The following is a 12,497-nucleotide window of genomic DNA, read 5'->3' as shown; positions in this document are numbered from 1 at the left end:
ATTAAATTGTGAAATATTCCTTGATATTCAAGGAATTTCCAGTGTATATCGGAATCGAGTCGAACAGTTTCCTATGACATTTTATAAAACATACATATCTGAAATCATATTGTATGGGGTTTTGTAAAATTTAAGTCTATGAATATTAACCGATTTTAATTGTATTCTAACGCCGAAAAAAAATGAGGACTGTTAATACTATTCAATTTTGTAAATACTGAGATGGAATGTTACAAGCCTTTTCAGTTTTGTGTCCATTACGTAACTTTTTTCGATTCCTGGGATGTTGTTCAATCTTAGGCTTTGTCGACACCCATGTGTTGTTTTATTCCAGATCAGGGTACCGGTAAATGACATCGGTTCGATAAAATTTTATCCACAAGCTGAAGGGTACACGTGGTTATCAAGGCCACATGTCTGCCAGCTCTCTCGTCATGTCAATCTGTAGAATGTGTACACATTGGGAAGGTACTCCAATTCTCGCCAAGTAACTGCTAGAAGTGTCCAAAGCTTGGTAACTCAAATAAAACGGCAGTGTATAAGTTCTGCATCTAAACAGTAAATTATCGGCGAAGTGTAGTCTGATATGTTGTGTGGAAATAATCAGACATTAACATATTCATCGTGTGTGACTGGCCTCCACAAGTCGACTACTCCACGTCAATTAAAAACATGGCTAATGGTTTGTGTGACATGTCTAATTATCCGTGATCTGTTCAACTGTTCAGTATAATTTCTAGTTCGACGCCGTCTCTATGTGGATCATGTACCGCACATTTGTTGAATGGCAGACTTACAAATGTACTTACATGTGATATAGATTCAAAACGTCTGTTAATACACGATGACCGGGGTTAATATATGAAAGAATGCTTGCAGCCATTGACAACCTAACAACGATTATCGATTGTCTAAAACGCTGACTTTGTAATACATTAACACTCCATTCTAATATTTGAAATCACCCACGCTTTTATCCGACACCAAAAGCCAGAACGCGTTTCTAGTGGATTTCTGTAATAAACTGTTGATAGGTAAAGTTTTTTACCTGTTGAGATTTGCAAACCAATAATTATTTTAGAAGCTGAATTTAGAATTTAGTGGCTGAGACATCATTACAAAGTGACTTAATAATTTTCCATAGACGACGTGAAAAAATTGGAATTGGCAATCACTGGCTGAATAACAGGTTCAGAAATGCACAAGTTGCTTTTGTCGCTTTATAAAGTAGAACTTTGTTCAACAGTTTCATAATTCATTTGATATTTCAAAGATATTCACACTGAGATATGCTATAATGTGGTGAATTTTAGATTTACGTGGTCTAGAAACTTCTCAGGTTTCAGTCGATACTAGACCGAATCATGCATTCGTGAGACCCAAGAAACATTTGCTGGTATCTGGAATGGAGAAAATTCTGGAATGCGCGAGAAATCATCCTTTGGTTTGTAGAACCGATGTTTATCTTCGAACAGACCAATCGTACTACAGAACGTAGCAGACAGGCCCCAGACAAGGTATGACTTCTCACTTGCGCAATGACATGCTGATAACGGTTAATCACACAAGATAACGATGAAGTCGTACGACCAGAGCTAATATTCGATGGGAAAACACCTTCATAGATGATATGATAATGACGTCAGTACGGTGGAATTCCCCTGACTTATTCATGGCGACATTTTTACTATCATTGCATATTTCGGTCTACACCTCGGATGGTGAATGATCCAAAGCACATTATAAAAATTAACAAAATTAAGTAACATTTGATAATATACTCATTTATATGAAATGTAGGAAATCTTACTGATATCAATTTGTTTCCATAGAATCGTTATCATGCATTCGGTTGATGACGTGTACAATTGTAAAGTTTGGCCGATGGTGAAAAACCACGCTTCTTCATGCGAACAACATGTGCCAAAACTATTATCTCACGTGTGGTATTACCTCGGATTAAACAGTTGATTGACAATGGCAAACGTGGACTGAAATATTTAGCAGTCATTCCTCTTTTGATTGAGAAATACCAGTGGCACATTATGAAATTATTAAATGTCAAAAATGTATTGTTCTATTTTTCATGAAATAAGACATAGCTTTATTCTTTGAATAATATAAGACACGCTACGTATGGATATATTGTCAAAATAATTTTTTCGAGAAATTCAAAGAATGCTAAATTGACTGGTACATGACTTCATTTTTCTGGTAACTGGGGCTAGGTCAAAGGTAGTCTTTCCGGCCAAAGACGATATCTATTGCCCGCTGTGCAAACAGTGACGTAGTAAACGTCATATCAAACAAGTCGCCGGTTTTTCAAGGTTGTTGAAATGAATAAAAAGGAATGATTTGCAGAAAACGGCAATTGCTAAACAGCAACGATACATTTCGCTCAAAAACCGAAGATTAGGTGTTCGTTTTCGTTTTAAAGTACACCTCCAAGCGAGATGCTTACTGGGCTGGAATACACTTTCTGCTGCTGTCCAAGAGACAAGAATGGGCAACAAACCAACACTACGGTGAGAGGCAAGAGTACACCACAGTCGAAGACGCAACGTTGCTCCTCAGAGAAACGCCCTCTTTTGTCGTAAATAAGAGTCACACGTTCTTCACGGACTGATAAGTTTCCATCTACAGAATAGCGTTTTCATCATTCTCGTACATCGGTAAACTGTACAGAAGACGAACAGTTGACTGCATCATGATTCTAGCTGAGTAATTACTCGAGTTAACCAAAGCATGAAGGATGAAACAACCAAACATTCTTGGCAATCCGAGCAATTATCAGTAGCCTATGCGAAATCAACATCATAAATACAGTTGTATGCGGTGAATCAACCATCATCTGAAAAACAACGTAGAAAGTGGGAAAGCAGAACAGAAGAGAGAGGTGATGACCATGCTTTAGTCAACTGAAAGACACAAGACGTTATCTGTAGAACATCAAGGAGTCCGTTGCTTGAAAAACACAGACGAGTGAAGACTGCATCCAGACCATTCATTGACTCGAGCTCCTGAATGCATTTATTTGAAATGAATTTTGTGCGGTATCTTTATTTAAAAACTTTTATTTTCGTAAGAATAAAGTTTATTTCTGACCATTGATTTCTAAAAATGAACCCGGGTGCACGTGTCAAGTTTTATTGCGTGTTCGGACAGCTTAACAGGCAGGTACAGTCCAAATTATGAGTGAAGTTTGATAAAGTAAATGTTTGTCTGCTCTTTTACGCTTATAGCTATAAAGTTCCTAACGGTCACATCACTGCGGGAGCTGCGTTCATTGGGAGGGAACATCCAAAAGGCGGTTCTTTGACATACTACTTGTTTTGACAAAGTATTATTCAGAACAGTCGGCTATTTTTCTCACGACTTTTTTTCTCAAACGACTAAGTATCATATATATCACCTGTTCCAAGTAGAACTGCTACATTTCACATTTATAAATGCACATACGGGGAACTTGTTCTTATTAAGAACTTTTTCTCGCAGTTTGACATCTGATAAGTGCCGAGAGTTTCAACAGAGAGCAACTCCTATTACACCATGGCAGAACTTCAGGCTTTTTTCGACGTTACCCGATCCAAGACACACTCTGAAATTTTGAACTGAACACAATGCAGTATACGTAGCAAAGATATGTTGACAATGCCATCCTGATCACGCATTATCGTGGCTTTGCTGGGTATTTCATGCGTAATGTTGGTTCAATTCGTCGTTGCGAGATTCTAACAGTGTGACACAGATATGTCTGCGTGACGGTTGAATTTAAACACTACAATTTTGTCTTAAAACGTACCGTAGTACACAGTTAGCTTTCCGTCCGAAAATGACACAAAGTGACATGCAGTCCGTCAACGTTTGCATAGATGCAGACATTCTTAAAAATTCTTTAAATATGTGTGAGATGTCGGGTATTACGAAATCACTTCATTCACAAAAGGTGCGTATAGCAAATTTGCGTTGTAATGGGCGATATCTAACACTGGTAAAACTAATGAGGTTTTAGGACAGCGTGTTAATTGCCCATCACACAAAGCAATATGTTAGGATAGCAAAATGATTCATTTGGAATCGCAAAGGAGTTCGTTTTCCATCGCACAATGACTGAAATGGAAACAGCATCGAGAAGTCTGGCATATTTGGATATACCAATGAATGGGAGTTCACACCATTGAGTTGACAATAAACCCTCAGACCATATGCTTTGGTAATTCATGTATGCAATGAATCTGCTATGTCTATATTTAGTCAAAGTATGACTAGACTGGCCGCGCCACTGTTTTGAAACCTGTCTAAACGCACATTTGTAACGTTCAACATTATACTTACTCCCGGACTTCCATCAAATTGTTAATAGTCTGAATTTTCAGTGACTTCACATATCAGTCATTTGAAAAGTAGTAGATATTATTGTTGTACAAGATAGGAGAAAGCGATACCGCACAGAAGAACTCGCCAACGTAAATGCAGTTTAATTTGTTGTTGTAAATAAGTGAAATTTGCACTGATTATGAAACTGCAATGATTTTTATCAATGTTCAATAACTATAGGCTTTACACCAGCGACATATTCTCTCTGAAAACATCATTTTCTTATGAGTATACATTTGCTATTGCCAAAGTCATGTGTACTTATTAGATTAATTTTCAAGCCACATAGCAACGAAATTCACTCTTTATTTTTCGTCTGGTAAAGACAATCAAACCTGTTGCGTGTTTCTACACAAAACACCCAGCAATAAAAATCGCCTCTTGTAGGTGTAGTCTATGGCACAGCTGTACACCTAGTGTTTTCACGTGGAGTATTGAATGCTTGACATACACAGGATTTCTAGAATTCTACGTGGTTACGTGAACGATGAAAAAATGAACAACAGCGACTTGTATATAAAATTCATAAAGTTATATCACTCACAATCACCTTGATCATTTTCAATTAATTACTATAAATATACATGTAATGATGTATAGGTGACAACATCTAGGAATGAACACTGCAGTGAGAATGTAACACCAACACTACTACTAACACAAAAATCTGTAAATTGTTAAAAGCAAAACTTGGAATAACAAGGATGTTAGCCTATCATTGAATGTTTGCATAGATCAAGGACTGATAATTATCTCGTTGTTTATGTGGACTTGTTTGTGACAAAAAGTGTGAACTTTATATATTTAATTTCATGTTACCAGGATGAAACTCGTAAGGACCGTGGGGTGACACAATGTGAAAGTATATCACTCGGACGAAATTGAGAAAACTGACCAGTGATTTACAGCCATGAAATTTGAAGGAAAAGAAAAATTTTGCAAATGCATTTCACTATAATGTTATCCATATAAATATCTTGCCGATGATTTTAGGAATATGATGTCAGTGTGCTAGTTAGATGACTGTCTAGATAAATATTAACTCTTGACAACTATTGATATCGTAGACGTGCAGGAAGAATTGCCATTAAATTAACATTAACTCCACACAACATTCACACTAAACTACAGACAAGAAAACTCGCTATTCATGAAGATGAAAATGACAATCTAAAAATAATAATAATAAGCCTCCTAAAAAAATTTGAAAATAATAATAATAAACCTCCTCAATAAATTGCTAACACGGCAAAAATATATATCGTCACTGATTTTACACAATCATGAACCTGAGAATTTTTAAAATTATTGTTGACACTTACGTTCGAGCAATAACCTACGTATAATGATGACGAGTGTTTGCAGAGCGTGGGTATATCCCTGATAAGGACCGCCCTCTATTTGAGTAATGATATCGTATGAGGGAAGTTTGAAAAACAAGAAGAGTATAAAAGATGTACAACTCGACAGCTGACAGTTGACATACGACTCTCAACACGAGCGCTTCACAGCTACAACGGAGAAGAATTTCACGTCTGTTTTTCAAATAACGTAGACAAAATGTATGATTCGTACAGACTAGCTATTGGTGCATGTGGTGGCGATCTTCCACAGGAAGAACTCAGGCCAAGGTCAAGTTCAATGAGGAGCACCACAAGCACATCGAGTACCAGCAGCAGTGGCAGTGGCAGACCTGCAAAGACAAAGAGGAAGACCAACAGAAAGTATATGGTCAGCAAAACCGAGCACCTTCGAATGGTTGGAGAATGAAGTAGCCTCGACCTGTAGTGAGGAAAATGATACGGTAGACGTCCCATTTTATAAATCGCTTTTGAAAATACTCTGCAAGACAATATACAACACTGAAGTCATCAGCCTTCAATAATTCAGTTTAACAACCTACTGCATCCTGCAAAATTCAGTGATGAAAGGCATCAACACCAGTGACTTGAATTGAATCATACATCGTGACAGTGAACGGGTGATAATATAGGACCCTTGAGCTGGAGACTTTTTGATAGCCTTACGGAGAGACTCTGGATAGAAAACAATCGAACGGGAGTTCGTCGTAATGCTTCAAGAGACTTTCATTTAATGGAACTGGTTGATCGGATACCTGGGACAGTTCCTTGGCCAGATCGTCGGTGAAGATATTTACAAATGGTATCACAAGCTGGACTTAAATGAAACGATAATCGGACTTGGACTTACTTCATCGGTCGAATTCTTAACGTCTATTTTCCACCGATCAATAGCGTGAACTTACCTTGGTTGTCTTAGAATTTCTCTGGCGGGGAAACTTTTTCTTATTGTTCAGCACATTGGTTTTTAAGAATTTGTCTAGTAGAGAAACTTTTCATTCTTTTTCTTTTACTCATTTGTGCTCAAGGCATGTGGAATACATAGACTTTGTCTATTTGATTTGTATATATTTACGCTATTATTTTTTACACTTTTCTGTTTGAACATCCTTTCTTGTTGGATGCAAATCAATATGTATCATAAAATAAATATTTAATATTTTAACTGAAACATAGTGTACGATCATTTTTTGAGTGTATAGTCATGTCTCTGATCTTTACAATAATTGATGATTTTACATACAGTTTAAAATTTTGCCAACCCAGTTACAGTTAAATATATTCAAAATTATGCTTTGATTAATGAAACAAACATAGTATGAAAAAGTTATGTCATTCAATCAGCCGACAGTTCATATCCCACTCTTTCCTACCTCCAGGGACTGAGCAGAAATTGTAATTGATGGGCATATTTTATTGGAGGTGGGTAATTAGTTTTCGCACAAGCATTTTACAGGGGGCATAAAACTGCTGAACTGCATTACAATCAAACCTTATTCTTCAAAATGTTTCACGCTCAGACAAACAAGTTTCTCGGAAATCCAAAATTTAATTTTTCCTCCATAGAGTAAACACGGAAATATCGGCCATTTTGAATTTCAAAAATCGCAAAATGTTGGGCATTTTGTTTCGCTAGTTCCAAACTTTGCACGCTGACCCCAATTGTTATTGTAGCTTTGGTACAATAATGATTGAATGTTTCATTTAGGAAAGTTTGAGCAAAATTTTAAGTCTTCCACTTTAGGGGCGCATACCTTAAGACTACAAGGAAGATACTCCCTGTGTGCTTCAGGCTTGCCCGGGGCTAGCTAGCCAAATATTATATCACATTATGTCTCAATTATTATCGTCTCTGCGATCTCAGACATCCGTATGGCACTGAAAGGAAGTTAGAAATGAAATATGATATGAAAATCACTGGCTTTGTAAATTTCGAAGTTTATCTGTTTATTTGTTTAGAGTAAAACAAATTATAAATTTTGCCGTGAGAAATGTTGAAATTAAAATCACAGCCCTAATGACCAATTCCATTTAATTACGCTTTATACGTCATTTTCTATTCAGTAGATATTATAAAATTTCACTCTTTGTTGAGAAGTTCACCATTCATTAACAGTTCACGTTCATGCTTGATCTTTACTGGTCTACAAGAAGATCAACTCTAAATACACAATTCAGTCGATTTGACCTATGGCCAGCAGTTCATCAGTGTGGTCAAAGAGATATTAACTGCCAAATGGATGAAAGAAAAAATAGAGAATGAGCGATAATTTTCTACGAACATAGTTCGTAGAAATAAAGTCAACTTCGCACATACATATCAAACTGAGCACAGGCCAATCATGTCACAGCACGTACCAGACAGACCTGCAAACATAGGTCGGCAATGCTGATAACGGCTTATCACACTTGTATCAAATACCCGGATCAAATACCTATTAAGTCGTACAATTGATGCTAAAATTAGATGGTGCAACACCTTTGATGAACTAACAGTGACGTCATGGCGTTGGAATTCCCCCTGACGTGATGATATTTGTACTATCATTGCATATTTCACCGTGTAGCCATATCCTGATTGACAAATAGGCCCAGACACATGACAAAAGTTAACTACATACTTAAATATGCATTTGATAATGTACTATACTATGCTTTAAAGCCAATTATCTCAACATGTATCGAAACATTTATCATTTGCGTAACATAAAATGAACATCTGATTATCAATGAAAAAACGCGAACTTAAAACTGTCAACTGTCTTTCTTGTGATTGAGACATACTATAAGAAACTTATCGTTCTATTTTTCGCAGATCTCAATGTGGCTGGGTAATTCTGTCTGTAAAATAGGGTATACTCTACATAGATATGCCATTAAAAGATTTTTTCCGAGAAATTCAAGGAGTGTGGAACTAATTGCAACGTCCATGTCACTTGCACAGTAGTGGTAACCAGGGTTTGGTCAATCATGGACAAAATAGCCTTTCCGCCACAAGAACTTTCATTAACCGCATTAATTACTCGTCACAGCAAAGCGGTTTATGAAGGTCCTTGAAATGAACAAAAAACTGATATATACATATAAATTGCCGAACGATAACTATATATAACGACAAGCTCAACAGGGTCTTCTTTCCCCGCTAATTCAGCTCAAAAAGCGAAGAACAACAATTGATATCGGTAAAGGAGTGAAAGAAATGCACTGACAAGAAAGATGGTGACGTTTCTCAGTTACACTTGCTGTTTCTGTCTAAGAGACAAGGTGGGCGACAAACGAACACTTCAGTGAGAGGCTACAACAGTGAAGAAAACGCAACCTGCGCGGCTCCTTGGAGAAACGTCGTCTGTTGTCTTAAACATCGTGAAAAAGCTGTATGTCCTTCAGAAGCTGATCGGTTTTCATTCTTAGCAGATCTTTCGTCGTTTTTATACATCTATACTGTTACTGTAAGACGAACAGTTTACCGCATCATGCTGATATTGTTCAGTGTGAAAGCAATGTGGACGTAAAACGTTTGTTCACAAGACCATTCTTCCGAGCTAAGCCAACACTCGTCAAGGACTTACGTAAAATTAACACCAGAAATAGAGTTGCGTTGCGTTGAATCAACCATAACCATAGAAACAACGTATAAATGGCAAATACGGCTGAAATGAATGTAACTGCTCTGTGGCTTGCTTTCACGCTGATGATACAGTTGTTTGTGAACACGCTTATTTAAAATGAGCTGAACAATTTATTATTGAGATGAACTGAACAATTTTTTTTAAAGTCGTACTTTCATTTTCATCAAATGTAGTTTCTAACGTTAATTTCTCTTTATGTATCTGTTGTCTTTTTTGTCTTCGAGCAGCTTTACATGCAGGTATCGCCCAAATCCTTGCTTAGGTTTGAATTCGCGAAATATTTTTTTTCTGCACTTTTACACTTCAAATCCTTAACAGTCACAGACGATAATCCTCCTCAGAAGCTATATTCAACAGGAAGTAAGATTCGAAAGGTTTTCAGAAAGAATTAGTCAGAAAGTTGCCATTTTTTCATATGATAATTTTTCTGAAATGACAGAATAATTATGCATCACCTTCCCAAGTAGTAAAATAAACAGTGGATTTCACCAAGAGTAGAACCCGGGTCAACTGTTAAATTTCGCAGTTTATCACATAAGGATGACTTGAAATAGCTTTACCTCACAGTTTGGGGTTCGACAATTGCCGAAAATTTCAAAAGGGCCAACATATTTACACCGATGTAGGATTTCAGTTTTCAACCTTACCCGATCCAAGACACACACTGAAATTTGAACCGAGAAAAGATATATAGATAATATCACCCTGATCAGGCGTGATTGGGGATATATTTAGTATTGTGCGTATTGTCCCTTCATCGGTGCGAGATTCTATCAATATGCCTCTGTATAAATGAGAGGGAAGCTTATGTTTGATGCTGATTTTCAAGACTACAAATTATGACAAAGATAGTATTTATAAATGTAGTTATTTCAACAATGTTCCATACCTATCAGCGACACATAAGCGATTCTTGCTAGCAATGTCAATGGTCTTATGAACATGAATTGTCTATTGTCATATACATGTACGTCTGCTATGTATTTCCATGTCATATAGCAGCTCTGTTCACTGCTTTGTTACATCAGTAAAGATACGCTACATATGAATGAGTGTCTCTGCACAAAATACGCTGCGATAAAAGTAGTTTCTTCCATGTGTAATCTACAACACAGTTGCACAACTTGTATAATCATTGCTATATTGCATTGAATTAGATTTCAAGGTGCGCGATGAATAAGTGGACAAGGCCATCTAATATATAAAGTATATGAAATTGTATCATTCGCTAACACTCTAATAATACTTAACAGCTGGAAAACGTAACAAGAGCTTGGAATGAATACCAGCAACTTGGAATCTAACATGCACTACAACTGCGATTTCTATCTGTGTGGTGTTGAAACAATACACATGATATTAACAAAAATTATTAGAGTGTCATGGAATATTTGCACGTATGAACGGCTGATAATTATCCCATTGTTTAATTGGACTTGTTTGTGACAAAGAGTTCAGGAGAAAATAGCGTGAACTTTATACGTGTAATTTCCATGTTTCCAGGAGAAAACTGATAAGGACCGTCCGGTGACATCATGTGAAAGGATTTCCCATGAACGAAGTAGAGAAAAATGATCAATGCTTTACTGTAAGAAATTTGAAGGAAAATTTAAGTAAAAATAGAAAATCGTAAAATTCGTTTCACTAATATTCTATCCATATAATGTCCCTGTTGACGATATTAGAAATATGTCAATGTGCTCGTTAGATGACTGTTTAGACAAATATTAACAACTATTAACAGGATATACGTGTTGGAAGAAATGCCATTAAATTATCATTATACTGCTCAGGACAAAAAGTCCCATAAAGTCGGATCCATTCCTACTAAATTACAGACAAGGGGGCTTGCTGTCCTGGAAGATTAAAAAATGGCATAATAATCAGACTCAATAAATACCTATGGTACGGCAAAAAGCATATATTTTAACTGACTTGACACAAATCATGAGCGAGCAAAATAAATCTATTTTTAATACTTACGTTTGAACAATAACCTACGTATAATGATGACGAATGTTAGCATAGTGTGGGGGTATTTCTGATAAGGAACGCCCTCCATTTGAAAAATGATATCATATGAGAAACTTTTGAAAAGCAAACGAGTATAAAAGATGTACTACTCGACCAGCTGACAGTTGACATAAGACTCTCGACACGAGCACTTCGCAGTTACAAGTCTTGAGAAGCATTTCGTGCCTGGTATCCTAATAACGTAGACAAAATGTATGATTCATACAGACTAGCTATTGGTGCATGTGGTTGCGACCTTCCACAGGAAGAACTCAGGCCAAGGTCAAGTTCAATGAGGAGCACCACAAGCACATCGAGTACCAGCAGCAGTGGCAGTGGCAGACCTGCAAAGACAAAGAGGAAGACCAACAGAAAGTACTACTATATGGTCAGCAAAACCGAGCACCTTCGAATGGTTGGAGAATGAAGTACCCTCGACTTGTAATGAGGCAGATGATATGGTAGATGTCTGAATTTGGAACCCGCTTTTGATGAGACTTTTCAAGACAAATATACAATATTAGGTCATCAGTCTCAAAAACACTTACTTTGAAAATCGTTATCTACTGCATCCTACAACATTCAGCGATGAGAAATATCGACGGGAGTGATCAGAATTATACCATACGCCGACGCCATGAATAGCTGAGAATGCCGGACCCTTTAGCTCGACACCTTATTGACAGACTTTCGAAAAGACTCTGATTTACACAAAAAAATTGAAATGACTTTGTCGTGACTTTTCAAATGATACTCTTGTTCCTTGGACATGAACGATCAGATGCCTTGGACAATTCTTTTAACAGATCGTCAGTGAAGACATTGACAACTGATATCACAAGCCGGACCTCGTTGAAACAATCATTTGACGTGGACATTTTTCATTCGTCGAATTTGGAACATATTTTCCACCAAGCAGTAGCTTGAATTTACATTGGTTACTTCAGAATTTTCTTTGAGGGAAACTTTTTCTCATTGTTCTTTGACTCTTCTGTCTTTTATGGCGAAAAAAAAATACTCAGATTTCTTTTCTATTCGATTGTTTTTCATATTTACACCACTATTTTATGTGCGAATAAGTCATGTATCATGGAATAAACATTTGCTATATGAACTG

This window comes from Ptychodera flava, chromosome 20, assembly GCF_041260155.1.
Source record: "Ptychodera flava strain L36383 chromosome 20, AS_Pfla_20210202, whole genome shotgun sequence".
Taxonomy (NCBI): Eukaryota; Metazoa; Hemichordata; class Enteropneusta; family Ptychoderidae; genus Ptychodera; species Ptychodera flava.
The sequence above is the reverse complement of the archived record's forward strand: the minus strand, read 5'-3'. Positions refer to the sequence as shown.